The sequence below is a fragment of the Phyllostomus discolor genome, chromosome 7 (genome assembly GCF_004126475.2).
Source record: "Phyllostomus discolor isolate MPI-MPIP mPhyDis1 chromosome 7, mPhyDis1.pri.v3, whole genome shotgun sequence".
Lineage (NCBI taxonomy): Eukaryota > Metazoa > Chordata > Mammalia > Chiroptera > Phyllostomidae > Phyllostomus > Phyllostomus discolor.
The window spans coordinates 77336533-77354799 of NC_040909.2; positions in this window are offsets into that span (position 1 = coordinate 77336533).

Below are 18267 nucleotides of genomic sequence, written 5' to 3' on the forward strand. Positions count from 1 at the left end.
TTAAAGGCTGACCAATTACCCATGAATTTTATTTTATTTTTTTACTTTTTTTCAAAAGCAAGATGAAAATAACCTTTGAACCCTAAAGGAAATCTAATCACACTCTTACAGTTGACAACTAACATTTCTACCTAAAGGCTCTATCTATAATCAGTTAGCTTTTCAATTAAAGCATTTAGTCTTCAGCTAGTCTCAATGATTGGCTGGTGACGAAGGGAAATGATTTTCTTACACATGTAATAATGCAACCAGGGCCTTCCTCTCAAAAAGCCTTTCCTAGTCATTTTTTCCAGTAATTTGATAACTGTAGAATAGCTTCATTTTAGCACCTGTTGGTCCACTGATTTTATATAGTTCTACATCATGACCTGCTCACCACAGTCCCAAATCATGACTTAACTGATCTGCAGGAAATAATTATATAGTTTTGCCCATTTGATCTCTGAAGAATGTCATCCAAAACAATTATTTGATTTTTGGCTTATGTGATGTTGAACAGTTCATTAAGGCAGCAATTTAAAGAGCAATTTCCATTGTTTTTGGAACCCATTCAAAATTCAGTATGATAATATCTGCTAAAAAAGATGCTCTGTTTCCAATTTCTGTGACAACAATGAACACAGTACATTTAAAAGCTAAAATACTTCGATATGGAAAATAAAACATTAAGATGATTAATTTATACCACTTGGATTACAAATTTATTCTGTCAATGTACTTAATAAAACGTTATAATAATTCTTATGTATTTCTTTCTTCCTAAAAAAGAGTTGACTGCAACATTTACCTATTAGGTAAGAAAACAATGTTTTTAGGTTTTATTGTTTGATGAATACAACCTCAATAAAAAGAAAAAGTGGTACCTGAACAGCATTTATATATATATATATTTACTTTTTTTCTACAGCAATAATGAAAAATAAACTAGGACTCAAATAAACTAAGTCCCAAGGACTTAGGTAGGCTTGCTTTTAGTGAGATCACAATGCTTTATTATTTTTTAATATTAAATTTATTGAAGTGGCATTGGTTAATGAGAATATAGGTTTCAAGTGTACCTTTCTATAATGTATGATCTGTATATTACATTGTGTGCCCACTACCCCAAAGTCAAACCACAATGCTTTTAAGAGCATAGTCTTTCTACATAGTAGCAATAACTACCTCTGGGTATTTTAAAGTGTACATTATGTGTTTACATCTTAGAGTATTTCTCATTTTCCAAGTAAAGTAGTCATCTTGGGCTTGACCCTGCAGCCTTTACTCTAAAAATGTTCCACAGAAGCCCTTAATGACTTCAATAGGAGCTATAGAATCCAGATCCATAAGGCATGTTTCCATCTTTGTGCTGAGATCAAGAGCGGAGTAGTTATGAAGTCAAATGACATGTCTGTAAAACAGCAACCTAACAGTAGGGCTCTCCACATAAGAAGTTGCATATATTTTAGGATTACTTCTACCCATAAATCTGACATTTATTTATATATAACAGAAGTAAACACATGCTGAATACCTAGTAAGTGTCTAAGTTGTAACACATCAAACTTCAGTTCAAAGCATTTTGCATTTCTTTCCTGTGCTGGGAACTATTTTAGGTGCTGTGAATACAATGGGGAATAAGACAGGCAAAGTCCTTGTCCTTGTGGGACTTTTTAAATTGCTTTTCAAGTACAGTTATCCCCATTTTCCCCTTACCACTCTCCCCTCCCCACCTCATACCCTTAACCCTACCCCTCTTTGGCTTTGCCCATAGGTCCATTATACATGTTCCTTGATGGCCCTTCCCTTTCTTTTCCCCATTACCCTCCTCCCCCATCCTCTCTGGTGACTGCCAGTTTGGTCTTTATTTCAGTGTCTCTGATTATATTTTGCTTGTTTGTTTTAGTTAGAACCTAATCAACAAAACAAACAAGAAAAATATAACCAGAGACATTGAAGTATTTATGGAGACATATTAAGTGTAAAAGAAAGCAAAGAAAGATATGAAGGTAGAGCATTCTGTGAAAAGTACAGATATCTTGATATGAACTTGAGGTTGATCTATTAGCCAAGTGATGAATATGTGACAGTGGCTGGAGTGAGGTGAACAAGGAGAATAGAGGGAGATGTGATCAGAAAAGGAGGCAGTGATCAGAGCACAGATGGTCCCATAGGTTGTAGTAAAGAATATGGAGCTAATTTTAAACAAGATGACAGATGATGGGAGTACGTAAGCCAGGGAATAAAATGACTTGATTGTTTTGGCAATTATAAAGGAATGACTCTAATGGGCAAGAGTGAAAGGAGACGTAACAATTAATTAAAAATGAGTCTAGCTACTTTAGCATGAATACATTTGATGCAGTGAATCAGGTGTTTACAAATTCCATGGAATCCTAACAGGAGCGGGCCATAGCCTGGCTTCTACAATGCAAGAATCAGAAAGCTAGATCAAGATCTTATTTGTCATCATTCATCATGCTGCAGGTACATTTACCTCTCAACACCTAGGGATGTGGAGAATGGGTCTTAGGGTGCTGCTGCAGAAATTTTCAATTTCTGTAACTATGTTAGTGATCAAGAAAACATGAAACTGAAGATTGAGGAAGATAGGCTCTGCCTTACTTCTGTCTTTCAAATTTTGAACAACCACATCAAAATGCAAAACAAATTCACATTTAAGAAGCTACCTTCAGAGAAGTCTGGGAAATGTAGTTTTCAATTCCCTGTTCTTCCAGGACAGAAAAGTACTCTTGGAAAAGAGTAGGTTGATAATGAAGCAAGTCTAGTCTAGGAGAGAGAACAGTGATTTGAGTAGAGAACATGGAGAGAAGTCATTAAAATCTGGACACTATAGTTGGATTAATATCTACCATATTTGTTGTTGTTCTGTGTTTATTGTTCTTGTTTTTGTTCCTATTTTTGTCTTCCACTCTTGTTTTGCCTTTTGTGATTTTAATTGAGCATTTTACATGTCTACATTTCTTCTCCTTTCTTAGCATGTCAGTATACTTTTTAAAAAACTTGTTTTTCAGTGATCACTCTAGGATTTACTATATGTAATTACAGGTAGTTCAACTCCACTTTCAGATAATACTATAGCACTTCACAGGTAGTGTGAGTTCCTCATAACAACATAGTTCTCATTCTTCCCCCTACTCCATCACCTGTATCATTGTTGGTATTGGTGTCATTCACTTTACTAATACATAAACTTACATACAATGCACAGAGGATCTACAAAAGCATGTATCTTTGGATACATGGTTGCTATTAAAATTATTAGTTGGTGGGTCAATTAAGAATAAGAAACATAAAAGTGATTATTTTACCTTCACTTATTTCTTTTTTGATGCTCTTTTGGGATTTGTTCTTTATCTTTGATTTTTTTTATAGTTTGAAAATGATATGCCTAGATCTGAGTTTCAGACCCATATTATTTTCCTTCTCTCTAAAGAACTTTCATTAAAAAACATTTCTTAAGACACAGGTTGGTTGGTAATAAGTTCCCTCAACTTTTTGTTTTCTGGGAAGGCTTTTATTTCTTTATCATTTTTAATGATAATTTTGCAGGGTAAAAAATTCTAAGATGGTGTTTTTTTTTCTCTTATTGTTTTAAGTATTTCACTCCACCTTTTTTCTGCATGGTTTCTGAGGAGACACAGTATATAATTTTTATCTTTGTTCCTCTATGTGTAAGGTGTTTTCCTTTCTGACTTCTTTCAGGATTTTTTCTTTATCTTTATTTTTTTTACAGTTTGAAAATGAAATGTCTAGATATGTTGGGGGGTCATTTATTCTGCTTGCTGCTCTCATAGCCTCCTATTTATGTAGTTTAATATCTGACATTAATTTGGGGAAATTCTCACTCATTTTTTTTTATTTTAATGTTGCTTCTGTTCCTTTCTTGGTTTCTTTTCCTTGTGATGTTCTCATTACATGTATGTTTCAACTTTTATAGTTGCCCTACAGTCCTTGAATATTTTGTTCTGTTGGTTTTAAGTTTCTTTTCTTTTCAGTTTTTGAAGTTACTATTGAGATATCTTCAACCTCAGAGATTCTTTTCTCAGCTGTGTCTAGTTTACTTGTAAGTCTACCAGAGACATTGTTGTTGATAGTCAGACATAATATATAAGGTGAAAGGAGCACTGTAAAAAGGCCTTTAGAAATGTGGTACTGAGTTGTGTGTGTGTGTGTGGGGGGGGTTCTATAGCCTTACGATTAGTTCTTAGTCTTTTAATGAGCTTGTGCATATGTATTGTAAACTTCACAAGTATGTCTTAGTTTTTTTCTCCCCCTTTAGGTTGGGGAGGATAGCTAGAATGGGCTAGAGTTGGTCACTCTCTTCTCCTATATAAAAGGCTAGAGCTAACTAGAATTGCACATTTCCTTTCCTGAAATCAATTAGGCTCTGATAATGTATGAGTAGGTTTCTCCTGAAGGAGACCTTATTAAGGAGAACAAGGTGCCTGGCATATTTAATTTTTTTCTCCTTCCATTGCTGGAAACATGAAGCTATTTTTCTTTAATATTTGTCATGAGAGCCTAGTGGAGCTCTTGGAGGTTGTGAGGAATTGTCTATGACTGTGCCCCCTGGAGTTTTGAAAACTCAGAGTTGTTCACACTAGCTTCCAGCATTTTGCCCATTGGGGCTCTCTAACTGTGGGACAGCAGTTTGTGTACTCATCTCTCTAACAGATCCTAGAAGAGGAGATTATTTCAGGCTCTTTAGGTTTTTACTTATTGTTTACTAGTGGTGACTTTTAAGATCCTTTCATGCAAAATCAAAAACCACAGCATAAGTTTTATCATAAGTAATTTATGGATAAAAAATACAAGATAAATATTTTTTTAATTTGCCCAAGGTTATATAGTTATTAAATAGTTGAACAAGTATTCAATATTAGATTTTCTGACTCTGAAGCTCAACACCAGTTGTCTCTTTCTTGTCTAATCTGACTAGATGAGTGATAGTAAATATATGTGATGTAGCAGTTGAGGAAAGAGTTATTGGAATTAAATTGCCATTATATACTCCCTGTTTAAATAACACTCACCTGAATTTAGCATTTCAGTCATTCTCATGTCATGGAAAAAAATGGCTATCAGGAGAAATTTGGGCAAGGGGGAGTTTTAAAAGACAGAATCAAACAATGAAAAAGCACAAATTGTTTTTCAGTGGTAGAAGTGAAACTCATACGAGTTCAGTTGGGCAATCTGAGATTTTCTTCAACCAACAGTGGAGTGAAAAGTTTTAAGGAGCAACCTGAGAAGCTCTTATTCAAATGTTGCTACTTGAAAATCGTGAAGGAAGTCAGTGAAAACAGTAACTAGGCCTGGAAATACTTAAATTCACTCAAAAGGTTTCTTATTTAAAACCAGATTTCCAAAGATTTTGGAACTAAGAATAACATGGAAAATCAAATGCAATATTATTATAAGCTGTAGGAAAATATAAAATGTGTATTAATCTGAAATATAGTCCCCCTTCCTCAATCAACTAGGAGTAATTCTGTGTAAGCATAGACTCTTAGAGCTTTCATCTTTCAAATTTTTAATAATTTCAATATTCAAGGAATCTGGGTAGTTTGAAGAGATATGAGTATACAGATCTTTACAAAATAAATATAATTTCTTAGAATGTAAGGAGAAATAAACAATTATGGGAAATTTGTGATACCTATAAAGGAAAACAACAGTTAATGGAAAAGTCTAAAATATTTCATTCTTTGTTCAGATGCTGACCACCCATGAAGAAATGAAGTCATTAGATATAATTTTCAACAAGGACATAGAAAAAGTCAAAAACTGTGATTTCAGTAAAACTGGTGAAGTGATTCAAGAGACTTATCTACCATCTTTTTTCATTTGTATAGATTTCAGAACTAATCTCAACTTTTAAAAAAATCTATATATGTACATGTCATTATTCCTCAACAAACTGTGCACTCTTCTAGACAAAGAGTATTATCTTTATCTTTTTACATCCCCTACAATACCTTGTGTTATGTAAGGTTCTACATATGTCTTTTAGTGTGGTTTCAGTATTTATACAAATATTGTGGGAATTGGATTATATTCAATATCATCAAATAAATGACAAAATGCTAATGAATGCAAATAGATTCTGATTATTAACAAAATGTCTCAAGTTATCCTCAATAAATGTAAGAGAGTAATTCATAAAAGACTGAATTAAAAGTTAACTAGGAAATAGTCATGCATTACTATTAGCAAAGTCATTAGAAAGCTAAGGACAATATTTTTGGAGAACTTTATTCACAAATTGGAAGCAAATAGAATGGTCAGTGGTAAAATGAAAGACTAAGGAACAATCTAAACTTGGAACATTTTGGGAGCAGTGCTAGCTTTAGAGAGATTATTAGATGCTGTTTTATGAAAAGAGAATAAGATGAACAAATGGGGAGAACAATATAATTGTATTTTTGTGTTAAAGGATATCCATCAGAAACATTAGAATATTGTACTAAAAAAGAGTAAGTATAATCAATATCACAGAAAGACAGAATATAATCTCTATACCTGCTCAATTTTGCTGTGAAATTTAAACTGCTCTAAAAGTATAGTCTTAAAAAGGTTGTCACAAAGGTTATATAACATCATCTATAGATCAAGTACAGTGGTTTAAACACCAGCTGTGAAATAGTGATTTCTCAGTAACCACCAGTTTTACCACTTCTTTCTTCTGAAAGTGCTTTCAGTCATTGTTTTAGTTTTCTGTATCTTATTCTGAGAACCTAACAGTTGGTTGAAGAGCTTGATTCTTGAGTCCTGGCTTTGTTTCTTTGCTAATACTGCTTTAATAGATGAGCTCAAATTTAGTTACTTAACACAACACAAATTTATTGTGTGTTCAAAATCAAGGTGTAGTTCTAAAATGAAGGTGTAGGTAGGGCTGCACTCCTTCTGGGGACACAAGGAGAGAATCTGTTTTCGTGCCTTTTCCAGTTTCTAGAGGTCCCCTGCATATCTTGGCTCATTGTCCCTTCCTCCATTTTCAACACACATCATTCCAACCTGTTTGCATCATTACACCTCCCTTTTCTGACTCTGACTCTGCTTCTCCCCTTTCCCCTTATAAGCTCTCTTGTGACTACTTTGAGCCCATCTAAATTATCCAAAATGATTTTCCATGTCAACATACTTAAATTAAACACATCAGCAAAGTCCCTTTTGACATGTACAGTGACACATTCACTGGTTCTGGGAGTCAGGAGGTGGATACTTATGGGAGCAATTACTCTGTCTACCTCAAAGCCAGAGTGCCTGAATTACAATCCTACTTCCGCTGTTCATTTCCTGTTTTTTCTTAATATAAATTATTTAACCTTCCTAAAACTAAATTTTAACTGTGAGGTGAGCCTATAATAGTATCTCATAGGATTGCTGTGACAATTAGATGGAGTCGTACCACGTACAGAGATTATCGTTGATTTATGTAAATAAGTACTTGATAAATCTTAGCTATTATTGTTTTTAATAACCCCATCTGATAGAAACAAACTCATGTTAACCAAGCTTACAAAACTTAATGCATACATTTATAATTAGAAGTGCAATCTTGGGACTGACATTATTATTTAAATAAAGTATAAAAGCTATTTTACAAATATAAGTGAATTTGATAGACATGAATTTAGAAAAAAAGCACTGATAAATAAAGGCAAGTTCCTGGGCTGGGATTTCCTTCATTTAAATCCTTGCTAGTCAAAATGTCTCAGCATCACCTGGAAATTTTTTGGCATATGGAGTATCAAGTCCCACTCCTGACCTTCAGATGAGAATGTGAATTTTCCTGTGATCCCCAGGTCATTTGTATGTACATTACAGTTCAAGAAGTACCATCCTTGAAGAATTTTAAAGGCATGGTGCTTTGCCCAGGTGTACCCATTTGCCTCCAACATTATTCCTCTGTCGCTGCTTTCATAGCTGGAAATTACCACCACCATCCATCAATACATTGTCTGTACATATGTCAATGCCTTCTAAAGGGAATGCTTATGGACACTTTCCCATTGAAAAATACTTGGCAGTAATATTTGCTGATTATTTTGTGACTTAAAGTTTAATTCTCAGTGAATGTTCTTAAGTTCTTCTGTTCTAAGCTGGTGAAGGAAGGTGAGAGCTTGTCTCCCAAAGGTCTAGAAGTAACAGTTAACAAAGGCAGACCTCCAAAAATCAAGTATCTACTTCATTTCTTAATACCACACAGAATTCTATCATAAGGATAATATTTCGGAAAATAAGTCTACAAGAAAACTCTTTTTTACCCTCTGTTTTTCAATGTAGTATATTGATTGATTTGTGTATGTTAAACCAACATTGTGCCTGGAATGAAGCCCACCTGATCATCATGTACTGTTTTTAATGTGTGATTGTATTTGATTTGCTTTTATTTTGTTTAGCATTTTTGCATCTGTATTCAACAGAGATAGTGGTATTATCCTTGCCAGGTTTTAGTATAAGATTTATGTTGGTCTCATAAAGTGTGTTAGAAAGTATTGCCTCTTCTTTGATTATTTTAAAGGGTTTAAGATGAGTAGGTATCAAGTCTTCTTTGAATGTTTGGTAGAATTCACTAGTGGAGCCATCTGGTATTGGACTTTTACTTTTTGGGAGGTTTTTGATGGCTATTTCTATTTCCTGACTGTTGATCAGTCTATTTAGATTATCCATTTCCTTGTGATTCAGTCCAGGAAGGTATAGATTTCTAGGAACTTATCCATTTTTTCTAGGTTATTTGGTAGCATATAGACTTTGATAGTATTTTTGTATGATCACTTGTATTTCTGTGATATCTATGGTAACTTCTCTTTCATTTCTGATTTTGTTTATTTGAATCTTCCTTAATGAGTTTAACCAGTGGTTTGTCAATTTGATCTGTGTGTTTGTTTTTCTGCTGATACCATGCTGTTTTGATTATTGTCACTTTGTAGTATGAGTTGAAGTCAGGGACTGTGGTTCCTGCAGGGGTCAATACCTCAACATTCCAAAGAAATCCTGAGGAAGAAGAAAAAAGCCAGAGGTATCACATTCCCTGACTTCTGACTTCAAATAATTCTACAGAATAACAGAATCAAAACAACATGATATTGGAAGAAAAAAACAGACTCACAGACCAATAGGACAGAATTGAGAGCCCAGAAATAAACCCCCATGGTTATGGACAAATAATTTTTGACAAAGGAAGCAAAAACATACAATAAAGAAAAGAAAGACTCTTCAATAAATGATACTGGGAAAATTGGAAAGCCACATGCAAAATAATGAAACTAGACTACAGTTTGTTCCAATGTAAAAAATTCACTCAAAATTAATAAAAAACCTAAGTATGAGACCTGAAACAATAAATTAAGATAAAATAAAACATAGGCACTAAACTTATGGACCTTGGTCTTAGAAAAGATTTTATGAATTTGACCTCAAAGGAAAGGGAAGGAAAGATAAAAATAAATGAATGAAATGAATGGGGCTAAATCAAACCAAAAACCTTCTATACAGTAAAAGAAACTACCAACAAAACAAAAAGGCAGCCAACCAAATGTGGGAAGACATTTTCAAACAGCTCCAACAATGGGTTAATATTCAAATTATGTAGAGAGCTCATATAATTCAACACCAAACAATCCATTTAAAAATTAACAGAGGACCTGAACAGACACTTATCCTAAAAAGACATACAAGTGGCCAGCAGATATATGAAAAGATGTTCAACTTCACTAGCTATAGGGATGCAAATCAAAACTACAATGAGAGACCACCTCACACCTGATAGCATAGCTATTATCAACAAAACAAGTAATTACAGGTGTTGAAGAGGTTATGGAAAAAAAAGGAATGCTCTTTTACCACTAGTGTAAATAAACTAGTATAGCCACTATAGAAAACAGTATGGGGGTTCTTCAAAAAATTAAGAATAGCCCTGGTCTGGTGGCACAAATTGGTTGGAGTGTAATCATATACACCAAGGAAGGTTGTGGATTTGATTCCCAATCAGGACATTTACCTAGATTGCAGGTTCAATTCCCAGTTGAGTTGCATATGGAAAGCAAGCAATTGATGTTTCTCTGTCTCTCTCTCCCCTCCTTCCTCTCTCTAAAATCAATAAATGTATGCTGGGGTGAGGATTTAAAGTTCTTTTAAAAAAATAAGAAGAGAGTTACCTTATGACCCAGTAATCCCTCTTTTTTGTGTACCTACCCAATAATTTTTGTGTACCTACCCAAATGAAAACATTTATTAACCAAGATATATGGGCCCCTAGTGAACACTGTAGCATTATTCACGGTGACCAAGACATGGAAAAATCAAAGTGTCCTTTGACAGATGACTGGATAAAGAAAATGTGGAACATTTATACAATGGAATGCTGCTCAGCCATAAAAAAGATGAAATACTGTCATTTGTGATATGGATGGATCTGGAGAATATCTTGCTAAGTGAAATAAATCAGACACTAAAGTTAAGAATAATATATTACTCATATAAAATTGAAAGCAACAAATGTACAAATAACAAAAGCAAACAACTAGCTCATAAATACAGACAACACTATGGTGATTACCATAAGGAAGCAGGAAGGGGATAATAAAGGGTAAAAGGCTCAAATATATGGTGATGGAAGATTTTACTTTGGGTGGTGGGCACCTCAATGCAATATATAGATGTGTCATAGAATTAATTGTACGGCTGAAGCCTATGCCATCTTAGTAACCAATATTACCAAAATACATTATATAAAAAATTAAAATAGAAGTATACAACAGAACACAAAATTTCCATTAAATTCTAAAATAAGTTTGTTCTGATTACAAATGTATAGTTGCTGAGAAAAAAATAGTAGAAATAAAAAAAAATAAAATCACCAAATCCCACCAGGACAGGACATTCTTAACATATTAACATTTGTGTTGTATTTATATGTTTAGCTTATATGCACACACACTATATGCACAAGAAAAGCATAAATATTTTAAACAAAAATTGGGTCCATATTATCAATAAACTTTTTAGGCAGTTTTATTTTTCATTTAAGTACAAATGGTATGAGCATTTTCTAAAGTTATCAAAAGTTATTTGAGCACTTAATTTTTAAATATCTGTATATATAATTCTTTTTAAAATATATTTTTATTGATTATTCTATTACAGTTGTCCCATTTCCCCCCCCTTTATTCTCCTCTGCTCTCCTACCCACATTCCCCAGCTTTAGTTCTCACCCATGGGGTGTACATATAAAGTCTTTGGCTTCTCCATTTCCTATACTATTCTTAACCTTCTCCTGTCTATTTTCTACCTACCATTTATATTACTTATTCCATATACCTTTTCCCTCTATCTCCCCTTCCCACTTTCCCATTGATACATGTTGGATCCATTTCTGTGAATCTGTTCCTGTTCTAGTTGTCTGCTTAGTCTGCCTTTGTTTTGTTTTTGTTTTTTTTTTAGGTTTGGTTGTTGATAGTTGTGAGTTTCTTGTCATTTTACTGTTCATATTTTTAATCTTCTTTTTCTTAGATAAATCCCTTTAACGTTTATATAATAAGGGCTTGGTGATGATGAACTCCTTTAACTTGACCTTATCTGGGAAGCACTTTGTCTGCCCTTCCATTCTATATAATAGCTTTGCTGGATAGAATAACCTTGGATACAGGTTCTTGCCTTTCATGACTTTGAATACTTCTTTCCAGCCCCTTCTTGCCTGTAAAGTTTCTTTGCAGAAATCAGCTGATAGTTTTATGGGAACTCCTTTGTAGATAACTGTCTCCTTTCCTCTTGCTGCTTTTAAGATTCTCTCCTTATCTTTAATCTTGGGTAACTTAATGATGATGTGCCTTGGTATGTGCTTCCTTGGGTTCAACCTCTTTGGGACTCTCTGAGCTTCCTGGACTTCCTGGAAGTCTGTTTTCTTTGCCAGATTGGAGAAGTTCTCCTTTATTATTTGTTCAAATACGTTTTCCATTTTTTGCTCTCTTCTCCTGGTACCCCTATGATTTGGATTTTGGATGTTTAAAGTTGTCTTGGAGATTCCTAAGCCTTTCTTCATTTTTTTTATTCTTATTTCTTCATTCTGTTCTGCTTGAATATTTCTTTCTTCCTTCTATTCCAAACCATTGATTTGAGTCCTGGTTTCCTTCCCTTCACTGTTGGTTCCCTGTATATTGTCCTTTATTTCACTCTTCATAGCCTTCATATTTTCCTCTGTTTTTCAACCATACTCTACCATTTCTGTGAGCGTCCTGATTACCAGTGTTTTGAACTGTGCATGTGATAGGTTGGCTATCTCTTTATTGCTTAGTTGTACTTTTTCTGGAGCTTTGATCTGTTCTTTCATTTGAGATTTTTTTTTCTTTTTATCTTGGTGCACTTGTTATGTAGTAAAGGGCAGAGCCTTAGGTGTTCACCAGGGTGGGGCAACCCAAGTTGCTGTATTGTGACATTGTCAGTGGGGGAGGGGTCTGAGAGGGAAAAATGTCCCTTGCTTTCTGCCAGCTTTCAGTCACTTCCTCCACTACACACAAGCAAACTGGGCCCTTCTGGTGCTGATTCCCACGTGGATGGGTTTGTGAATGTTCTAGAACCCCATAGGTCTCTCGAATGAACACTCCTGTGAGACTGGGAGTTTTTCCTACTACCTCAACCCTCATAGGTTTTTTTACTCAGAGGTTTTGAGGCTTTATTTCCCCACACTGGAACCCTGGGTTTATGCAGTGTCTTGCTCCCCAGTTGTTCCTCTGGGTTCATCTGCTCATAAATATGGGACTGGCTGCTCTGCCAGCCACTGCCTTGCCACAAGTCCTCTCCTGGCTGCCCATCTCTGCCCCTCCTACTGATCTGGATGAATATTTCTTCTTTAACTCCTTGGTTGTCAGGCTTCCATACAGTTCAATTTTCTGGAAGTTGTGGATAGTTTTTGTTTTTACATTTGTTGTTGTCCTTCTTTTAGTTGTACAAGGAGGCACAGTGTGTCTACCTACACCTCCATCTTGGCCGGGAGTCTCTGTGTATATTTTTACCCAAGTTTTTTTTTTATCTATTATTGGTTCTTTGCTGTATTTTCAACCTTTTAAACTGACTAGTGGCCTTATGGAACAAGATACAAAGATACAAGATACAAAGAACTCAAGAACAAGGTAGCCAGAAAATTATGTGACAATTTTAAAATCCTACTGAAATTAGAAAAGCACACCAGAAAGAAACAAGAAGATGGAATTGCCAAAGTTATGGATTTTACTTTTTATAAGCCTTATTGGAGTTGCTATCATTGAAGACAGATTCCACACTTAATTCAGCATTCTGGCCAGCCAGGTAGAAATACAAGGGTATAGGAAAACCTCTACATGTTATTTACAACTCATTGCAAATTTGTGCCCTTAACCAACATCAGTCTTATCCTCCCACCAACCATCCTTGGTAACCACCATTTTACTCTCTATTTTTGTGAGTTCAACTTGTTTAGATTCCACATACAAATGGTATCCTACAGTATTTGTCTTTCTCTGTCTGATTATCTTACTTGGCAGAATGTGCTCAAGGTACATTCACTTTGTAGAAAATGGCAGAATATCTTTCTCCTGGCTGAATAATATTTCATTGTGTGAGGTGTGTGTGTGTGTGTCACACACTTTTTCTCCATTCATTTGTTGATGGAATATTAGATAATTTTCCTATCTTTACTATTGTAAATAATCTTTCAATAAACATGGGAGTGCATTTAAAAAAGTATAGGAGGAAATAAAGAGACCCTCAAACACAAAGCAATGTTATGGAAATTAAGAAGTGTTAAAGTCTACTGAGAGAGACAATTTGTAAAGATCTTGATTTTGTATCGTTTGGTTTGGTTTAGTTTGATTTTGACAAGGGCAGTTTAGAATCTAGCCTCTGGAAAGGAATCAGTTTGCACAGTGGTGGACTTGTCCCAAAGGAACAAAATTCCTTCAAAGAGGAACCCATGACTACAACTGATCTCAAGGGAATATCTCTCCCAATTTTATTGTAGATCCAGTAATACACACTTGAAAACTGACATGAATGAACTGAAACCCTAAAGAATCTGAAATAGCCTTACCCTCTCTCTCCGATCACTACCACTTTCTTTACTTTTTTCCTCCAGATGAACAATTTAGATGCTTAGGGTGAACTATTCTTTTCTGCCTGTGAGCTTAAATTAGAAAGTCAAAAGAGGACAACATATTAAATCCCAGGCATTGGTTTATTTTATCTAAGATAACTCAATTATCATTAAAGTGCAGACCTTTAGAATAAGTAGAGGAGTGGGCACTGTTTTTGTTTTTGTTTTTTTTTAAATAGGAGGTTAGATAACTACATTCCTATACAAAATTCAAAAATTTCCAAGAATGTTAGTATAATATTTGGCCACACATTAAAATAAGTATTTTTATATGTCTTATACTGCACTCTGAGTAAAAAATGCATAATTTAAAATAGTTTGTAGAACAGGTATAGTGAATTAAAATAAAAGTCAATGTAAATAATTAAAAGTAGCATATTTATGACATGAGGTTGATAATAGTATCACCCCATTCCATAATAGAAAATTAATAAATAGAAATACTTCAGGATGCAACAAATATAAAATGAGGGATGGGGAGTTCTAATCTGGTGAAAGAGAGACATATAATGAACACAGCTGAAGCCAGGGGTACAGTGTAATTTACTGCTGCTTGAGCATTCATAAATGTGACAAAACTTCAAGTGAATGAAAAAATAAAGATGTTAAAAGAGATGGCTGTGGTAATTAGTATTATATGAATTATGACAAAGAATAAAATTATGACTTGGAAGCAGGAGATGGAAATAGAAGGGATGATTTAGAATAATCTGTGAAAGGAAGAAAATAAACAAAACAACTAAGAATAAGTGACAAAGACTAAACAAGGCATGAGGAAGATTTATTATAATGAAAAATTACTGGAATTGATTTAAGAAAATAGAAAATAAAAAAGCAATGTAAGACCACAGAGTTGTATAAAAGCATCTGCTATCCCCGGCTGGTGTGGCTCAGTGGATTGAGTGCTGGCCTGTGAACCAAAGGGTCACCAGTTCGATTCCCAGTCAGGGCACATGCCTGGGTTGCAGGCCAGCTTTACTGTAGAGGGCATGTGAGAGGCAACCACACATTGATGTTTCTCTCCCTCTCTTTCTCTTTCCCTTCCCCTCTCTCTAAAAATAAATAAATAAATAACATTTAAAACAAGTCTATTATACATAACTTGATGTTATTTTCAGCTGGTTTAAAAACAAAACTAAACCAAACAATACTTCTTTGGAAATATAGGTGCTGAACAGAACAGGATAAACAAATATATAGAATAATAGAATTTAGTGTTTTCCTACCACCATTTAAAAATATTATTTTACAGTACAAATCACAGAATTCCATGCTGTATTGCTTTGTTTATCACTATTCTTTTTAGAAATACATTCCTAAAATGTGACTGAGCACAGGATCTAAAAAAATTGTAATATAGATTTTCAGAAAATGAATTAGTTGAGTTTTAGTTTCTGGTTGATTAGTAAAATTATTTTAGATCTACTATCTTCCCATAGTTCAACACAATATAGAGTGCCTGTTATCTAAGAAACATTTTCACATTAAATTTTAGGGTGTAATATGTCTCTAGATGATATTTTCACAAATTACTGAAAGATAACAGATCTTTGTAAAATGTCTTCAATATAAAGCTAAATATAGATCTACTATAAAATATAACTCAGTGAAAAACTACCATTTTTCATTTCCCAAGATAGCGCCACTTCTATTTGATATTTCTGTAAAAATTATACCACCTATCTGTTGATTTAGAGGATGTGCTCCAAATCATGGTAAGCACTATAAAGAAGTAATTGTTTCCATTAAAATCAAGATATAGAGGTATCAGAAATACAAATTTATATATAATAACTTACTATCACTATGCTTAGGCAGGTGGAAAAATAGACTAAAGAAATGACAAAAATATAAAAATTAAATTTATTGTATATCAATAATTCATCATTTGCTGAAGAAATTAAAAATATATATTAAATTCTAAACTTTTGACATTTATTGACACAAGCTTGTCTCAAATGTAGAAAACAGGTTTTTCAATAACTTAAAAAAATAGATTTTTCTTTTTTGTAACAATATACATATATGATTAATTTAAGCCATGCATATAAAGAATAAAATTGATTGAGTACAGAAGTTAGTAAATTATTTTATATCTCTTTTTGTCTAGAAGGGAGGAGAAGTTTGTTTGTTTAAGTTAACACTAACTTAAGAATCTATGACTCTGAAATTTTAAAACTGACTATAATTTTTGAGCTATTCTTTGACTCTATTCATTCTAAATGGTGAGTATTAAAATATGTAAGTATCAATGATAATATTTTGTTTATTTTAGAAAGAAATTATCTTAAGATGGAACACATAAACCCTTGCCTTTCCTGCTTAACAATGACCATGAAGTATACATTCCTCTGATAGCTTCCTCACTCCTGTGTTCAGATATTGTGGCAAGTCTAACACCTCAAGAAGAGACTGGATTTATTCACTCAGTATCAGTCAGAACATTATGGCAAACACCAGCAAAACTAGAAAAAAAAATGTCACTTTAGTACAAGACACAGGAGAAGTTCAAGATGCCTGAAGTTGTTATGAGAACAGTCAAAAGAAATATTTAGAAATTACTGGAAAATAATAAAATGTGATGAGAAAAAAATCTAGGATGAGGAGACAAAGCATGGATCCTGGTACCCAAAATCTGTAAGTAAGCCAAAACTGTTGGCACATCTCCCATGGTAACTGAATTGATTAAGATTTTACATTGTTTTAATTTTCTCCTTTATTAGCTTGTTATTTATAAATTATTATTCATTAGTAATTTTCTAGGAGTTAGAATGAGACTTTATGAATTATCTAAATTAGTGCTTTTATGACTCACAGCTTTTATGACTCACAGTCTATAATAAAAATCATAGACTAATTCTTTTTAGACCTATTTGATTTATGTTTATTATTGTTGAGTATTTTATTTTTGGATGTAACTTAAACCTCACAAAATATTATTATCACTATTTCATGAAGTCAATATTTATTTATTGACCCACATTACTATACTTTTTATTTATTCTTTTGTCTCCAAGATTTCATCTGGGATTATTCTTCATTTGACTAAAGAATGTCTTCTATTATTATTTTTTTATTTAGTACAGGTTTGCTGGTAATGGATTGTCAGATTTTTGGTACATGTGTAATGTCTTCAATTTCCCTTTATTTATTTGAATATATGTTTCTGGACATATCACTTGAAGGTTTCCATTGTCTTCTAAGTTCCTTATATCTGTTATTCAATTGACAGTCTTACTCTTCCTTATTTGAAAGCATTAACTTCCCTCTCAGGACTGCTTTGGCTGTGTCCCATAGGTTCTGGGTTGCTGTGAGTTCATTTTCATTTGTTTCCAGAAACTTTTTGATTTCTTCCTTGATCTTGTTGTTTACCTATTCATTGTTTAGTAACATGCTGTTCAGTCTCTATGGATTTGATTGTTTTAGAGTTTTTCCCTTCAGGTTGGGTTCTAGTTTCACACCTTTGTGGTCTGAGAAAATGCTTGATATGATTTTAATTTTCTAAAATTTATTGAGGCTTGTTTTTTGCCCAGTTGTATGGTCTTTCTTTGAAAATGTTCTATGTACATTTGAAAACAATATGTATTTGGCTTCTTTAGGATGAAAGTTTCTGTATATACCAAGTCCATTTGTTCTAGGGGTCATTCTGTGCCAAAATATTCTTGTTGATTCTTTGTTTGGAAGATCTATACTTTGTTGACAGTGGAGTGTTAAAATCCCTAACTATAAGTATGTTGCTGTCTATTTCTTTTTTAAAGTCCTCCAAGATTTTCCTTATACTTTTGGTTGCTCCTATGTTGGGTACATACATGTTTACATTGTTCATATCTTGTTGATGGATATATTCTTCCTTTAAGCATTATGAAGTGTCCTACTTGGTCTCTTTTTATGGCCTTTGTTTTGAAATCTACTTTGTTTGATATGAGTGTTGTTACCCCAGATTTTTTTTTCCTGCCCATTTGTTTAGAATATTTTTTCCAACCCTCTCTTTCAGTCTGTGTGTGTCTGAGGTGGGTCTCTTGTAGACAGCATATTTGCAGGTCATGTTTTTTTATCCATTCAACTACCCTATGCCTTTTGATTGGAACATTTAATTCATTTACATTTAAAGTTATTATTGATAGGTACTTATGCAT